Consider the following 5,799-nt stretch of genomic DNA (forward strand, 5'->3'; position numbering starts at 1 on the left):
TATCCAGGGTTTACTGTATAGTTGAGGTCAATTCGCCTATAGTTCAGATACAGTTAGTTTTATACAGTTTAGAGCTAGCTTTCTTTCTCTCTGTTAAGATAATATTGCCTTTGTTATAGAGTTCAGCTTCCTCTCACTAGGTAGGCATATACATAGGCCTATACAGTTTGCTACATACTGATTAGAGACAGCTTTCTCTCTGTAAGATAATATTGCCTTTGTTATAAAGTATATATAACATACAGTCTCATATGGTTAGCTATGTACATACAGTTGACAGTTTATTTTGTTTGTATCTTCTTAACTTACCTTACCCTGCCTTACCTTATCTTACCTCTCTCTCTCTCTCTCTCTCTCTCTGGTCATCTCTTTCTGTCATCCCATAGTTAGTAGGTTAGTTGAGTCACTATTACTATTCAATATTATTACCTTACCTTGCCTCTCTCTCCCCCCCCTATTACTATTCAATATTATTACCTTACCTTGCCTCTCTCTCTCTCTCTCTCTCTCTCTCCCTCCCTTCTGATACCTTTCTCTCTTTTATCAGTACATTTCTTCTGTTCTTTCTTTTCCTTTCCTCATCCCTCTCCTTCCCTTACCTCCTCTCTCTTTTGCTTCTCATTTCGTTCTCTCTCTCTCCCTCTTTACCTTTTCCTCTCTCTCATAGGAATATAACACACAAACATTACAAATTAACTTTTTATTAATAGAAAAACACATATACATAGTAACACTGATGTGGGTGCTATGTTGGCAAGGGGGGGAGGGAGGGAGGAGGGGGTCCTTCATGAGATGTACCCCCCACAGACACATACCGTGTCTGTGGGGGGTACATCTGTGGGGTCCTGTGAGCTGTGGTGAGGTGAGAGAGAGAGAAGGGGGGGGGGGGGGGGGGCACCACTCTCTATCTCACCTCTCAAGTCTCTCACTCACTCTATGCTCTAATGTATATAGTTATGCATATGTTGTATAATATGTATATAGCTAATGTATGTTGTATGGACTAATAAAAATGAAAAATATATAAAAAGGTGTTTGTCGTGTGTGTGTGTTCTTCTTCCATTCTTCCTCCTCCTCTTCTTCTTCTGATCTTCCTGTTGCCTTTATCATCATCATCTTCCTTCTCCTCCTCTTTCTCCTCTTCTTCTTCTTGGTCCCAGCATCAACACACACCTGAGGAGAATAACTGTATTAATGGATGAGAGAGAGAGAGAGAGAGAGAGAGAGAGAGAGAGAGAGAGAGAGAGAGAGAGAGAGAGAGAGACCTATACCAAATGAAGAAGAGAAAGAAGATGCAATAACAGGAGGCGGAGAACCTATGCTAAAAAAAGAGAAATATGAGAGAAAGAGGAAGAGGGAAGAAAAAATGTGATGATCAGAAAAAGAGAGAATAAAGGAAGAAGGAAGAGAAAATGTGATCAACAGAAGGGAGAGAACCAAATGGAAGGAGGTAAGTGGAGGAAAATGGAGAAGAAATTAGAAGTAGAAGGGAGAGGAGAGAGAGAGACCAAATGAGGAAAAAAGAGGAAGATGCAATAACAGGAGGAGGAGAAACTATGCTAAAGAAGAGAAATATGAGAGAGAGGAAGATGAGGAGGAGGAGGAAAAAAGGGAGAGAACCAAATGGAGGGAGGAAGGAGGGAAGGAAGAGAAAATGTAATGAGCAGAGGAAGAGAAAGAAAGGAGGAGGAAGGAGAAGGGAGAGAAAGAGAACCAAATGGAGGGAGGAAGGAGGTAAGGAAGAGGAAGAAGGTAAGTGGAGGAAAAGGGAGAAATTATAAGTAGAAGGGAGAGACAGAGAGAGAGAAAACGTATAATATTACATAGAAAAACCACACACACACAGGGGACTTAAATTTGCCTGCCTACCTAGATATTGACAATGTGATATATTTGTACTGATCGAGTGAGTCCACAACACCATGGTCTGCCAGGCCTGCTGAGACCCACCGCTGTTATGCACTACACTACCAAGGTACAGTAGACCCTGGATATAATGGGCTAATTGGGGGGGGGGACTCAGCCCGTTACAAGCTGTAGAAATTTAAAGATACAGTCAGTTTATGAGTTTAACCCCTTCACTACGGCCAGGCCAAAACAGCGCCCCGCGCCGTATCCAAGATCGCCACGTGTGGCAAATTTCAAATGTCGCTATTGAATATAACAAGTTTTCAGCCATAAACTCAACATAATCATCATGTATTATAATTATATGAAAACATGCAGAATTAAATGGTGCACAAAAAGAAACAAATTAATTGATAATTTTGAGATGTAAGCATAAATATAGAGATAAAATAACTTGTATATTGGCTAAAGCGAGCCAGGACGCAGTATGCGCGTCCTCGGATATGGTACGGGGCACACAAGGACGCAGTATATGCGTCCTCGTGTTGAAGGGGTTTATTTGTTGGGGAATTTTTGCAGGCATGACAAAACACTCGTAAACCAAAACAAACTTCCCTTCCATCGAAATTAATATGAATACCATTAATGCGTCCCATATCCCACCAAAATATTACCAGGAAACATTATAGATGTTATTTTATACGAAATAAAAGTAATTTTACTAACAAATATCAATGATAAATGGCACAAGACACGAATCAATGTGTTACGGTTATTAGGGAGACTCCCTCAAGCAGTTATTATGCTGGAGGTGCAGGCTTGGCACCAGGGTTTAGCAGCCACAGTTTCCCTATTCTTGAGGCACCAAAGTGAAGCTAACCCGATGTATCGCCCAAGATGGAGGGTGAAAGTGAGTCAGTCACGTCCAGGAGAGCATACAAGCCGCCGAGGCTCACACCCCATTCCTGTTGCCGGCATAGTATCCGCTGTTCCTGTTTTCTTCTTTGCAGCACCATCCCTTTTAACCCTTTCCTTGCTAAGTGCTCGTAACGAGACTATCCCCCAAGGTGCGCTCGGGCAGTCCAGCGTGGGAGGGGGATCTCTTTTAACCGCTCTATCTCAAAAACTATTCATCACAGCTACAAAACAAAGGCACCGTTGGAAAGAGGAGGCCAAGATCTATAAGATTCAGTTATGTAAGCCTCTCCTGCAAATGTACAGGCACGTTCAGGAAAATAATCGTTGGACACTGAATTGTGATAACATAAAGAAAATATCAGATTAATGGAAAATGAAACAATGGATATTTGTGATACTATTAAATAGGAAAGATATTGTGATTAGCACGAACCAAAACATGGCCAAGTGACTATAATGATGCCATGTTTATTAAAAGGACATCTGTAGGCTATCCTTGGAAGCAATTAAGACTCATTCACTCACTACGACGTTGTGAATAAGTGCATATCAAGGATTATTATTGAGGCTAACATTGTTACTGCTGACGGCCCTGCGGAGCGCTGCACTGACAGTGGAACGGGGCCCCAAACCTCATCAACGGTAATTGGTATTTTTTGTTGAAATATTTTATTGCCGTTGTTGGTACAGATGCGATCGCCACCTTGTTTATGCTTGCAGAGAGGTTTGTGGCTTAATTTGAGTGCCACTGCAGCACTAACGGCCGTATTCTTAAATCTCACGAAATCAGCAACGACGCCAGTCCCCACGCACACTAATGTTCGGGTTGTCACAATTTGCATATCCTTAAACACTCGGATTTGTCGGGTGGGATTTGGTAACACTGGCGGCGAAAGAAAATTTAATTGGTAACAATGTCCCTTGTTATTTGGTCCATCTCAACGTTCTGACGGTCAAAACACCGACTGCACCTGATACTCTGCGTGCTGTGTTCAAGTCAGCAATGGAGGAAACTAAGCGATATTCATCCCAAAATGAAGTTGCTCTACTTCTGGAGCTTGTAGAGACACCGAGCAGTAGTACTTGACAGAAGAACGGTTCATGCAATGATAAAAAAGAAAAAGGAGGCTTGGGAAACTATAGCAAAACTCTACAATGCCACTGGCTGATGAGGCCGCAGCCACATGTACAGGGAGCGAGAAAGCTAGCGAGAGCAAAAGCAGCAAGATGAGTTTCTGTGGCCACACGAAAAGCAAGGCGAGGCGAGGGTTGTCATGGCAACGAGGCCCGCACACTGCTGCAAACCAGTTTACCCTCGCACCACCCCCGAGGGGATGATGTGAAATGTTTTTATAAATAGTTCCGTGCTTCACTTATTTGGCGTTTTATGAAAAATCCACCATCGTGCTCAGGAGGCTTTTTTCTATGAGATGGAATTGTTTATTTTAGTGCTCGTTTCATAGCCGCTGCAAGTGGTAGCTATATGTAAAATGTGTTACAAACATTACGGAGTGATTATTTAACTTCAACTGGTCACTATTTATTTACTAAGGAGAGCATTATTGGGTCTCCACCGGGCACCCAAACATGCCTACACCAAATCTAATACATAACTTAATCTAGCCTATCATTACAAAAGGGAAGATTTCTTGGTAGATATGGAGAATCACTCCATTGGGATCCATGGGGGGTCCGGGAGGGCTTGTGCCCCCTGGTGGGGCAGCGAAGACGATCTCTCTCTTCTTTGCTTGTTTTGATGAATATGAGCCACTGCTTTTTACTGTGGTTACAGAAGTTTAATTTAAGAATACGGCCCCAAGACCTACCTAGCCACTAACCCAAAGCTGAACCTTGACCTTATAAGATGCAGGATGATTTTTAGGGACAGTTTTTGGGAAAAAAAAAGTGCGTCTTATGAGCTGTCAAATACAGTATATATATATATATATATATATATATATATATATATATATATATATATATATATATATATATATATATATATATATATATATATATATATATATATATATTTTTTTTTTTTACAGCAAAGGAGACAACTCAAGGGCACAAAAAGTAAACATTAATAAAAAAAAGCCTACTGCTGCTCCTAAAAAGAATCCAAAGAGGTGGCCGAAAGATAAGTCAGTTTCTGGGAGGAGAGGTGTCCTGATACCTCCTCTTGAAAGAGTTCAAGTCGTAGGCAGGAGGAAATACAGATGAAGGAAGATTGTTCCAGAGTTTACCAGCGTGAGGGATGAAAGAGTGAAGATGCTGGTTAACTCTTGCATAAGGGTTTGGACAGTATAGGGATGAGCATGAGTAGAAAGTCGAGTGCAGCGGGCCGCGGAGGGGGGAGGCATGCAGTTAGCAAGTTCAGAAGAGCAGTCAGCGTGGAAATATCGATAGAAGATAGAAAGAGAGGCAACATTGCGGCGGAATTTAAGAGGTAGAAGACTATCAGTATGAGGAGGAGAGCTGATGAGACGAAGAGCCTTTGCCTCCACTCTGTCCAGAAGAGCTGTGTGAGGGAGCCCCCCACACATGAGATGCATACTCCATACGAGGGCGGACAAGGCCCTGTATATGGACAGCAACTGTGCAGGGGAGAAGAACTGGCGGAGACGGTACAGAACGCCCAGCCTCGAGGAAGCTGATTTAGTAAGAGATGAGATATGAAGTTTCCAGTTGAGATTTTGAGTTAAGGATAGACCGAGGATGTTTAGTGTTGAGGAAGGTGCTAGCTGGGTGTTGTCAAAGAATAGGGATAGTTGTTTGGAAGATTGTGTCGAGTGGATAGGTGGAGAAACTGTGTTTTGAGGCGTTGAAGGACACCAGGTTCTTCTTGCCCCAATCGGAAATAATAGTAAGGTCTGAGGCTGTTGCCTGCAGCCCAGCCTTGAGTCGTTAAGTTCCTGAAGGTGGGTCTTCTATTAAAAGAAGTTGAATAATGCAGAGTGGAATCATCGGCGTAGGAATGGATAGGACAGTTCGTTTTGGAAAGAAGATCATCAATGAACAACAGAAAAGAGT

The 5,799-nt window shown here is 42.3% G+C and overlaps 1 long non-coding RNA gene across 1 annotated transcript; it reads right to left on the reverse strand.

The window, feature by feature from the left end:
- Positions 1–336: 336 nt before the first annotated feature.
- LOC126989847 (uncharacterized) lies at positions 337–4,563 on the reverse strand. The gene is made up of 3 exons (XR_007743788.1): positions 2,729–4,563; positions 478–1,173; positions 337–429 (listed from the first exon to the last, which is right to left on the reverse strand). It is a non-coding gene; the product is annotated as an uncharacterized LOC126989847 (long non-coding RNA).
- Between the last annotated feature and the right edge of the window lie 1,236 nt (positions 4,564–5,799).

The sequence above is a fragment of the Eriocheir sinensis genome, unplaced genomic scaffold, assembly GCF_024679095.1.
Source record: "Eriocheir sinensis breed Jianghai 21 unplaced genomic scaffold, ASM2467909v1 Scaffold1334, whole genome shotgun sequence".
NCBI classification, from domain to species: Eukaryota; Metazoa; Arthropoda; class Malacostraca; order Decapoda; family Varunidae; genus Eriocheir; species Eriocheir sinensis.